The sequence below is a fragment of the Zeus faber genome (genome assembly GCF_960531495.2).
Source record: "Zeus faber genome assembly, chromosome: 2".
In the NCBI taxonomy this organism is placed as follows: domain Eukaryota; kingdom Metazoa; phylum Chordata; class Actinopteri; order Zeiformes; family Zeidae; genus Zeus; species Zeus faber.
In genome coordinates this window covers 17,803,452-17,816,253 of record NC_137189.1, presented here as the reverse complement: position 1 = coordinate 17,816,253, position 12,802 = coordinate 17,803,452, and positions in this window count along the sequence as shown.

The following is a 12,802-nucleotide window of genomic DNA, read 5'->3' as shown; positions in this document are numbered from 1 at the left end:
ATATTGACAGTGAGTGGACTATAGAACATAATGAGAGAGCGCTGCTCATTGGTTTGTGTGTCGGTTTTAAAACGGGTGGATCAATGTGTCGGGGTTGGGTCCCGGTTTTAGAGGAGTCTCAATGTCAGCCCTTTAAAAGCTGAACTAAGCCACACAATACAACAAATAAATATTATTTCAGTTTTCGTGAATATCAAATGTTTACATAAAAAAGATTAGTGCGCCCGCGTGGCTCTGTTGCTTTGTAAAGTGGTACAAGCAATGAAACAGTGAAACATGAAACTTTCTTAGAAAACAAATGCCCTAAATGAGTATTCTGAAAGAAAAAATATTCTAAAACCATTGTCTGGATGGGAGGGGAATGTACCGTGAACAGCCCTGGAATGAATAGTGTTGCAGTCGAAATTGATCAAAAGTTGTTGGTGACCTCTAGTGGATCATTACATTAAAGCAGAATATTCCATTAATGGTGTACAAACCAGGGTGAAAATGTATGTTTATTTAATAAAAAAAATAAAATAAAAAAAAAAAATATTTTGAATAAAAAAAATGCATTGTGTTTTCTAAATAAATAAATATATATATATATATATATATATATATATATATATATATATATATATATAGTAACATTGTTACATTGGGATGAGGATGGGGAGTACTCATGTGATTACATTGAGAAAAATCTTGAATTAAATCTGGAATAAATTCTCCATCAATGTTAATGATGATGAATTATTAGGGGTCCAGCCCCCTTCAGGGGCAGAGCCCCCAATTGGTCATGAAAAATTGACGTCAATACTCCATGGATGTCATGGAACCACATACCCACGGACATGATGAATACAATTTGGATTTGGGGCTGATCCAAATATTTTTTGTCGGATAAATTAGTAAATAATGCAGAATTTCCTCTGATTGGTCACAGACAAGTGTGTCATGGCATCCGTGGAGATGTGAATCCCTTCGAGCATGTGCAAAATTGTGACGCGCTGCCTGACATTAAATGGCATGTGAAAATACTAAAGATATTTAATCTGCTCACTGGACCATTGGATTGGACTTTAACAAAAGAAATATAAGACATGAACTCTGACAGACTGTACATATGCAGAAGCACAGATGATGACCGTTAAGCATGAGATAGGTGATGCAATTGGAGCATGGATAATGTCGTTTACAAGAATTGTAATTAGTTGTAACAATTACAGCAATTACACAGTCTTCACTAATAACACACCAAGAGAGAAGGAGAATGACCACCAATGTCAGATTAATTAAAAATACCACCTTAGCCTGTATTCATTACAAACAATTAATTTGGTTGTATGTCATCTACAGCATTGCCAATCGGCCTTGAACATCTCACACATGTCACACCAACATGCCTGGACCCTGTGTACTGTATTGCTGCCTGCAGCTTTGTTTACTATTATTATTAGGGGTCCAGTACGCAGGGCTTGATGCCTATTCTTATTGTTTAGACTTTTTATTGTATTTTTAATCTTGACGTTTTTCGGGCTAAAACTATCTGAAACACAACAATGGCAGTACACACAAACATGGTTGAGGTCTCGTTAGAACCGGGCCATTTCAGACCTCTGATCAGAATTTGATCAATATCGATCTACATTTGGAGTAGAAATTAATGAAAAACATTTGTAGAACGTTGAGGCGATATGATTTGTTTCAGGAGCGGCCCGTTTGGTGATACCGTCATCCAAAGTTAATCAGCCTTCGTCTCTGGGAACTCATTCGCATCCAGCCACTTGCGAGTGACACCTAGACAAACAACCTGAGACAATGCTGCGTTTAAAGGAAACTCGGGAAACTAAATTGTGCTTGGTTTTACAAAACCCTGAAAACTATAATCGGCCACAGAAAAAGTTTTTCCACCTCAGGAAGTTTTAAGAACCTTTGGGGAAACCAACCCTTTCTTCTGTGTCTGGACTGCATGAAAATAACATACTTAAGGTTAAGGTTTAACGTTCAACTGAACGACGGAAGAGAAACGATCAGTGATGTAATTACACGTTGATTGTTTGAACACATGAGCATGAGAAATACTCCTGTGAAAAAAAACATGAAAAAATAGATACTTAATTTAAAGTAAACATGTCTTAATTTATACATAATGTATTTCAACATCACCACCACATCTCTCTGACCAGACATAGTTGTGTGTTCAACCAAGGCAAGATCTGTGCACCTCATCGAGCTCACAACACCACTGGAGGAGGGGATTGAGGCCGCCTTTGAACGGAAGAAGGCCAAGTACTCAGAGCTGGCTGCTGAGTGCCGGGAGGCTGGCTGGAAGGCTACCATCTACCCAGTGGAGGTCGGATGCCGAGGGTTTTTGGAGTTGTCAACCGCACGCCTCTTGAGGGATGCAGGAGTGACCAGGAGGGCAAACGGAAGCAAAAAGAGCGAGCCAGCTTCTTCAAGGATCCTTTCAGGCACGCCAGACAACTGCTGGAGGAGAAGAAGAGCGGAAAGCTTGAAACCACCAGGGAGCAATTGGAGCAGCACGTTAAAGAGCAGTACAGTGATCCGTAAAGGAGCGTCCCCTTACGAACACCAGGACACGTGCCTCGGCCTGCACTACCGACAGCTGAGTTCAACATCATTCCCCCCAAGCTCAGTGAAGTCAGGCAAGTCGTGAAGAAGGCAAGGTCCTCTTCAGCACCAGGCTCCAATGGAGTCCCCTACAAGCTCTATAAGAAGTTCCCCAAGGTACTAGAGCTGCTATAGTACAAAGTAAAAAGCAACTCATTCCATCCGAGTGGCAGAGAGCGGTAGCAGTCTTTATTCCCAAGGAAACAAACTCCAGAGATATTGGCCAATTCCGAAACATCGCCCTGCTAAATGTAGAAGGAAAGATCTTCTTCTCAGTACTAGCCCGAAGGATGACCAACTACCTGCTAGAAAACGGCTATATCAACACCAACTGCCAGAAGGCAGGAGTCCCAGGTTTCCCAGGATGTGTAGAGCACCCTACGATGATCTGGGACCAGATCCAGAAGGCCAAGCGGGAGAAGATCGACCTGCATGTCATCTGGCTCGACCTTGCCAACGCGTATGGATCAGTCCCATATTAGCTGATCAACTACGCCATGGAATTCTTCCACATGCCCACCTGCATCAAGAACTTGGGAGCACAGTACTTCAGCAATCTGCAGATGTGCTTTTCCCTCTAGGATTTCACCACCGGTTGGCAGCGGCTCGAAGTAGGAATCGCAATGGGGTATGCCATTTCTCCAATATTGTTTGTAGCAGCCTTTGAGATAATCCTCATCGGCAAGACAAATGGTTGGAGGGACCAAACTACCAACTGGTCAGAGGCTACCCCCACTGAGGAGCTACATGGATGACGTCACCAGCCTCCTTCAGACAGCAGCATGCACATCGAGACTGCTGAGAAGGATGGATGAGTTGATGTCGTGGGCAAGAATGAAGATCAAGCCCTCCAAATCTCGTGACCTGTCACTCAGAAGAGGAGTCAGAAATGACAGCACCATCTTTGTCGTTGGAGGAGAAAAAATCCCACTCCTATCCGAGCAACCCATTAAAAGCCTGTAGAGGCAGTACACAGCAGAGCTGTCTGATAAACAGATGGGGAAAGCTGTCATGAAACAGCTCTTTGACGGCCTGACAAGGATCGACCAAAGCCAACTTCCTGGGAAGTATAAGGTCTGGTGCTACCAGTTCATACTCTACAGGAGGATAATGCCCCTGAAAATGAGTGAGATCCCCTCATCGACCGCAAGTTAGATGGATGGAAAAGCCAATTCATTCATCCGAAAGTGGTTGGGGCTGCCGCGGTGCCTATCTGAAACCGGTCTCTTCGGGAAGAACAAACTTCAGCTGCCACTGCAGTCCATACATTTGGGCTACAAGCAGGAGAAGACCAGACTGGTCCTCGAGCTGAGGGAGTCCACAGACCAGTCGGTAAGGAACGCAAATGGTTCCAACCGGCCGTAAGTGGAATGCCCAAACCGAGGTTGACCAAGCTGTTGGTTGGCTGCAACACCGGGAGATAGTGTGCAGAGCCCAGACAGGACGAGCAGGGCTAGGATGGGGAGAGGCGCCACGCTTCTGGTCCAAGGTCAACCGTAAGGAGAGGAAGGAGGTGGTGGCAGAGGTGACGAGGATGGAGGTAGATCGCTACAAGATCAAGGCTGTGTTGCAGGGCCGACAAGGAAGCTGGACAACCTGGGAGTTGTTAACCGGAACATCAGTTGGTCAGACCTGTGGAAGATCCCACAGGCAAGACTCAGCTTCCTCATTCCCTCAACCTATGACATGCTTCCCTGTCCTCGGAACCTTCACCAGTGGTTTGGGAAAGAAGAATGCTGCTCACTCTGCAATGCCCCCAACGCAAGCCTCCAGCACATCCTATCAGGCTGCAAGATCGCGCTTTCACAGGGGCGCTACAGATGGCGCCATGACCAGGTCCTGAGAAGGCTAGCCGAAGTGCTGGAGGTGTGTCGACAGGGTAACAAAGAACCACCATCAGCAGAGGACCACACCAGCTTTGTCTCAGAAGGAGGGGTAAGGAGACACACCAGGCCAACAGAAAAACCAAGGCCCTTCTCCCCCGACCAGGAGTGGAACATGAGGGTTGACCTCGACAGGCAGCTCCGGTTCCCCACAGAGATCACCACCACATCTCTCCGACCAGACATAGTTGTGTGGTCAACCAAGGCAAGATCTGTGCACCTCATCGAGCTCACAACACCACTGGAGGAGGGGATTGAGGCCGCCTTTGAACGGAAGAAGGCCAAGTACTCAGAGCTGGCTGCTGAGTGCCGGGAGGCTGGCTTGAAGGCTACCATCTACCCAGTGGAGGTCGGATGCTGAGGGTTTTTGGGGTTGTCAACCACACGCCTCTTGAGGGATGCAGGAGTGACCAGAGGGAGGCTAAAGAGGGCGACAAAGGACCTGGCAGAGGAGGCTGAGAAAGGGAGCTTTTGGCTCTGGCTGAGGAGGAAGGATAGGTGTTGGGGAAAGAACACCTAACCCCAGACAACAGCCGCAGGGGAGAACAACTATCAGCTGCAGGGGGTGACAGGGAGACGTCCCTGTCACTGCTCCGCCACCAGGAGATGTTCCAGAATTAAAGGAGCGAAACGTTGGTGAATGGTGGTTTCTGGCTGATGACCCTGCAGCTGACCCATGGGCACCGGAGGAGGTGTGACAGGCAGCAATGCCCAGCAGGCGATAACATCTTCCTGTACATTTACCAAAAACAACACCTGGAAAGCTGTGGACCCAAATGGCATATATGAGCGAGTACTGAAGTCCTGTGCTAACCAGCTAGCCCCACTGTTCACTAGGATATTCAATGTCTCCCAGGTCGAGTCGGCGGTCCTGTCCTGCTTCAAAAGGTCCACCGTCCGGTGGCTCTCACCTCTGTGCGTCGAGAGGCTGATTAAGGATTACATCTGCGCCTCCCAAACCCTGCACCTTGGACCCGCTGCAGTTTGCGTACCAGAAAAACAGATCCACGTCTCACAGGTACTGCACACCATGCTCACACACCTGGATGGCCGGAAGGGGGCATATGTGAGATTGCTGTTCATTGACTTCAGTTGAGATTTCAATACCATAGTCCCCACCAGACTGGCTGTCTGAGCACTCCACTGTGTGCCTGGATCCTGGACTTCCTCTCAGCCCTGCCCCAGGTAGTTAGGGTGGGGAGGCACATGTACACCTCCCTCACCCTGAACACAGGATCCCCCCAGGGCTGCTTCCTCAGCCACCTACCGTAGTCCCTGTACACACGACTGTGTGGCCAGGTTCAGCTCCAACACCATCATCAAGTTTGCTGACGACACCGTCTTGGTGGGCCTGATCACTGACGACGATGAGGAGACCTACCATGAGGAGGTGGCTGACATGTCACTCTGGTGCCAGGACAACAGCCTCCTCCTGAACGTCAGCAAAACTAAGGAGCTGATTGTGGACTTTAGGAGAGGATTACAACCGAGGACGCACGCACCGTTCGTGATTAATGGGACTTCTGTCGACAGGGTAAGCAGCTTCAACTACCTGGGAGTCCACATCACAGAGGATGGAACATGGAATTTACATAGTGACACTCTGGTGAGAAAGGTGAGGCAGCATCTTTACCACCTCAGGCAGCTGAAGAAATTCATGGTTTCGGAGGGGATCCTCAAGTCCTTCTAATCTGGAGCGGTCTAGAGCATCCTGACACGCATCATCACTGCCTGGGTTGGGAACTGTACTGCTCAGGACAGGTGGGCCCTGCAGAGGGTAGTGCGTTCAGCTGAACGTGCCACTGTAACTACCCTCCCCTCCCTGCAGGACTTATACACCAGAACGTGTAATAGCAGAGCCCGCAGGATCATGAAGGATCCTCACCACCCCATCAACGGACTGCTCCAGCTGTTGCGGCCAGGCAAGCGCCTCCGCAGTCACACAGCGAGGACAGAGAGACTGAGACGGAGTTTCTTTCTGTAAGCCATAAGGATTGCCAATGCTGAACTCCCCAGAGGTCCTAACAAAAAGCCCTGAGTCACTCACACTGCCTTATTGTACTGTATGTAGTATAGTGTACTGCATACTGTATCACTGTTCTGGGTTACTGCATTATGCGCTGTATTGCTGTTCTGTTCGGTGTTACTGTATTGCTGTGTTGTACTGTTGTATACTATACTGTAGTCAAGTCAAGTCACACTTAATTTATAGAGCGCATTTCATACCAGGGCAACACCATGCGCTTTACAAAGAAATACAAAAAAGAAAGAGAGAACGTAGTTGTCAACCGGTCATTTCAAAAGAATGCCCCTGAAACAACAGAAAAAACAAAAGCAACAACAAAGACAACAAAAACAACAATAAAAGCGACTCCAACCACAGTGGCAGCAACAGAAACAGCAAGAACAGCAGCAGCAACATCAACACCAGCAGCAACAACAACAGCAGCAACATACACGCAAAGACGTCACTGGAACCGGAAGTGATAACTCTCACCGCAACTGGAAAGGTCACTCAGGTTAGAGATGGTTAAGTCGAGGTATAAGGTTACGTTAAGTTGAGGTATAAGGTAAGCGAGAGTTAATTTTAGGTATAAGGTTAGCAGCAGCAACGACAACACCAGTTAAGGTATAACGTTAGAGGCACCAACAACAGCACCAGCAGCAGCAGCAACGACAACGCCAGCAGTGCCAATACCAGCAGCAGACAACAGCAGCAACAAAACAGCAACAGCAACAGCGCACAAGCGAAGACGTCACCGGGACTGGAAGTGGTAGCTCTCACTGGAACCAGAAATCTCCTCATCTGTATTGAGTCAACCGTGTGTACCATCTCATCTCAACGAAGTAAAGCACAGCAAATACGTCACCGGAACCGGAAGTGGTAGCCCTCACCAAAAACGTATATTTCAACTGTGTGCACCATCTCATCTTAATCCAGTCATGGTCCTTTAATTAGCGACCCTAAGTTAAGGGTCAAGTTTCCAAACAGACCTTGGGGGGAGATCGTTTTGACTCTCTCTCTCCGAAAACACACCCTTCTTATGATCCTCTAAGTGTAATATCACAACAGAAACAACCACAGCAACAGAAATAGCAGCAACATCAACACCAGCAGCAACAACAGCATAACCAAGCAGGAGCAACAACAGCAACGTACACGCAAAGGCCTCACCGGAACCGGAGGTGGTAGCTCTCACCGGAACCCGAAAAGTCACTCAAGTTAGAGATATTAGAGATGTTTAATTGAAGTACAAAGTTAGAGATATTTAAATTTGGATATAAGGAATAAGGTCAGAGATGGTTTAGGTCTAAGGTTAGCAGCGGCAACGACAACACCAGTTAAGGTATAAGGTTAGCAGCACCAACAACACCACCAGCAGCAATGACAACACTAGCGGCTACTGTAACAGCAGCAACAAAAGCAGCAGCAAAAACAGCAGCAATAGCAGCAGCGACAGCGCACAAGCGAAGACGTCACCGGAACCGGAAGTGGTAGCTTTCACCAGTCTGTTTTGTCTTTGTTCATTTGTAAAAATTTCTTTGACATCCATGCATTAATATCATTAATGCACTGAGTGAGGGAGTGTATGGGGAGTAGATCATCAGGAAATAGGGATATGTACAGTTGTGAATCATCTGCATAATTATGGTAATTTATTTTGTGTTTCTATACAATATGTGCCAGTGGAAGCATAAAGAGGTTAAACAATAATGGTCCCAGAATCGAACCTTGGGGCACTCCACATTCAATATCCACTTTTTATGTCTAAGGGGACGAAATGAGACATGGCAGCAGTCATATTACTGGGGAACTGAAGGGTAGGTTCATTTCTGGATGTTGAGGCACTAATATTCTGTCTGATAGCTATAATTTTGTTACTGAAGAATGTAGCAAACTCCTCACATTTTTCAGTGGAGAGCATCTCTGAAGGGGTAGATGGTGGATTAATAAGTCGATCAATAGTGAAGAAGAGCACTTTACTATTGTTGAGGTTTTCATTAATGATTTGATAGAAGAAAGACTGTCTGGCCTGCTTAATTTCTATATTGTATCAATTGAGTCTATCCTTGTAAATTTCATGATGAACCTGAAGATTTGTCTTTCTCCATTTTTGTTCTGCCTGGCGATTCTCTCTCTTAAGCTGCCTAATAACTGCTCCATTTCTCCAGGGGGCTTTTTGTTTTTCTATGTTTTTAGTTTTAACAGGTGCAATCTTATCAATGATATTTTGTATTTTGGAGTTGAAGTTGTTCATGGGATCCTCTGTTGATGATGCCTTGAACAGCGGTAACTAATTTACAATCCTCTTAAAGGTTTCAATGGTATTATTGTTAATGATACGTTTTTTAATTGTTCGGGTACCCCTCTGTTGTACAGGAAGAGCAGACACGTCAAAGAAAATGCAACAGTGATCTGAAATAGCAACATCCATGACATAGGGTACAGTGATATTTAGTCCTTTTGATATGACTACGTCCAGAGTATGCCCCTTATTGTGGGTGGGTCCAGAAACGTGCTGAGTGAGGTCAAATGCCTCTAATAGGCTAATTAAGTGTTGAGCATCTGGGTCTGTTTGATTGTCAACATGAATATTAAAATCACCTGAGATAATTACACAATCATAATCAGTGGAGACCTTGGACAGTAGCTCAGAGAATTTATCAAGAAAGCCACATTTAGATTTTGGTGGCCAATAGACAGCGATGATTAAAATCGGGGCACTGCAGTTTATAGATATAGCAAGGTGTTCAAAAGACGTGAATTCTCCAAGGAGGATTTCCTTGCAGGTATAGATATCAGAGAAGACAGCAGCTATTCCATCGCCTCTCTGGTCAGCTCTAGTGGTTTGGATGAACTTGAAATTAGGAGGTGCTGTCTCAACGAGTGCGACTGAGCCATTTCTATCCAGCCATGCTCAGTTAATAGAGCGAAATCCAGTTTATGAGTACTTATAAGCTCATTAACTAAAATGACTTGTTAGTTACCTTGCGTTTCATAAAGACATTTTTATTGTTCTGGGTGCATGGCTTTGCGGGGTACTGATAGTTTGAGTCCGAACCGGTAGTAAATTGTTTAGATTCCTGTATGTTACAGGGAAGTTACGTAATTTCGATCTATGGTTCATAAGTACAGGAATTTGTAGAGCACAGTGACAGTCATTAATGTCAAGTGGATCGGACTCACCAAACATCAGCAGCAAACAGATGATTTCAGCGTAAATATTGTAAATATTTTTACTGCACATATCTGTATATACAAATAGCCGATCCCATACTCCCATAATCCTATTCCCTTCTATTTTGTACCCAAGCTTTTTGAGTCTTATTAAATTTTTACCTTATTTTATTTATCTTATTCTATTTACTAACTGCATTACGTTTTAGGAATCAGTTAGTTTCAGTTAGTTAGCTAGGTAGGAATAAGGTTAGCTATTATGTTTGGTTTAGTAATTATTGTGCATAATCTCTGGGTGCGTTGTAAAGGCATTTCACTGCATATATGTATGAAAGTATGTATGTGACAAATAAACCTCTTGAATCTTGAATCTGTACGAAAAAAAAAACAGCATCCCTCCGCCCGACCTTGCAGTGGACACTCCGGACTAGGAGCAACCTTCGATGGCGACAGGTTATTCTCAGTGCGACCCAACCAAGTACCATTGCCCGGGGCGGCGAACGGCCGAGAGTGTAAGGAGAACACAGGGGATCACCGTTACACCACCGTACAGACCTCGTATCACAGTCCGGAAAATCGATGCTGAGACTCATATATCAGCCTCCGAGAGTACAGCTGTATTAACAGAAGCATCACGGTGAGATATAGCAATGATAAACCCTGAATTACAGCCACACGCAGACGGCAGCTTTTTGTATTGTGCTGCATTTCACAGAACCCAGAAAACTGTAATACATACCGAAAACTGCTAAACTGGACCCTGTGTATTGCTGCCTGCAGCTATAGTTATCATTATTATAAGTATAATTATTGTTATTAATATTAAGCAATACACAAGTCCAGTTTAGTTGTGTTAGGTACGTATTACACTTTTCAGAGTTTCTGTAATGCCAGGATCAGACTACAGGAATTCAGCCCGTTTTTGACCAGATTTCGTGGGCGACAAATTTCCAGCATCAGATTCAGGATATAAATGTCAGGACTGATGAACAGGTGTCTTTACCCCATGTAGTGTTAACTTTTATTCCCCTCACGCGTCCACTGTGCAGTAGCAGACGGCCAAATGTTACTCGCACGCGTGAGTGTAAACAAAAATGGCAGAACATGGCGCTTGGTGTTCAAGCGCTTGGATGTTCAATTTTGAAACATAAATTTATACCGTGGGCACGGTATTACCAGCATTATAGTTTACAGTTCAGAACAGTAGTTGCTTGCTACTGGGGTATTCCTTACAACGGTACCCTCTTACATCACTAATTACGATCCTTCCTTGATCATGCAGTCTGGACAAAAAAGAAAGGGAGGGCGCAAGTCACTGGATGCAAATGTCTTCCAAGAGACGTAGCTTGGACTTATCTAACTTCAGATGATAATGTCACAAAGCGGGCCGCTTCTGAAACTAAACTCGCCTCAACGCTCTTCTGCTTCTGGTAAAACGGTGACAGTTTTTCCACTCATTTTGGCTCCAAATGTACATCGATATTGATCAAACTCTGACAACAAGATCTCTGAAACGTCCCAGTTCTAACGAGACCACAACCATGTCTGTGCGTACCGCAATTGTCGTGTTTCAGATACTTCAGCCCAAAAACCGCCGAGAAGTGTTACGACCAGGGCTAGGAGGAACTCAAACGCATGACAGAGGCAGCCTGTATACGGGGTAAACAAAGGAGTTTTATTAGTTACTGGCGTGACGACGGGAGAGGCCTGGTCCGGTTGAATCGGGCAGACGTGTCCTGGAAGACGGGACTACCTGATAGGGCGAGGCAAGACAAGACAGGACAGGGACGACGTGGAAAGGGAAACAGACAGGTTAGTACGGCGATTAGACAAACAAATTCTCAGATTTCGACACAGCCAGGTGACACACCAACTGAAGTAAGTTAGCTGACAATCTGGCGATGAGTGGATGGCGGAACGGAGAATATATATACAGCTGGTTCTGATGGTTGATGGATCTCAGGTGTGTGGGGAGGTGCAGGAGATAGGAGTGGCAGGGGAGATGAGCGGCCCCTAGTGGCGCTAGGAGGCTGTGGGCTTGACGCGAAGATTAAAGAAAAAATATATACATACTGTATATATAAACACACACACACACACACACACACACACACACACACACACACACACACACACACACACACACACACACACACACACACACACACACACACACACACACATATAGCTGCAGGCAGCACTACACAGGGTCCAGGCTAGTCTGTGTGAAGTATGTGAGGAAATGATGTTCAAGGCCTATTTGCAATGCTGTAGATGACATAAAAACCAAATAAATTGTTTTACACTTTAACCGAATTCTTTTCAAACATAATAAAGATTAATAGTTATGTTATACCTGTCACTGTGTAATTTTGTATGGATTCAATCACAATTAAATAAAATTCACGAAGACTGTAAATGACATCACCTATCTAGTGTTTAACCATGATTATCGGTGCTTCTGCATGTGTACAGTTCGTCAGAGTTCGTGTGTTACATTTCTTTAGTTAAAGTCCATTCGAATAGTCCAGTGAGCAGATTATATATCCCGGATATATGTACAAATGGCAGATTTAATCAGGCACTCATTGCGCGCCGCCATTTTGCACATACGCAAAGTGATCGCCACTGACTTGTCTGTAACCAATCGTTGCGGAGATGAGAATGGAGCGTTTTTTACTAACTTCTCCAAAAATGGACAGATTTGGATCAAACAGCATTTTGGAACTGCCCCGAATCAAAGTTGTATTCGTCAAATCCGTGGGTGCGTCGGTTGCATTGCAGTTTTTCTGGGAAGATTGCAATATGTTAGACGTGCGCGCACACACACACACACACACACACACACACACGCACGCACACGCACGCACACACGCACACACACGCACCCCCACACACACTGTATCGTGCTCACTTCGAGATAATCACTCCATGAAACAGGTGTCAGGCTTCTGCACACACACACACACACACACACACACACACACACACACACACACACAGAGTTTGTTAATTATTTATCCAAGCTCTGAAGTGCTGACATACATACCGCCCTATCGAAAACGTAATTTTAGCACACACACACACGCACACACATGCGCGCGCACGCACACACACACACACA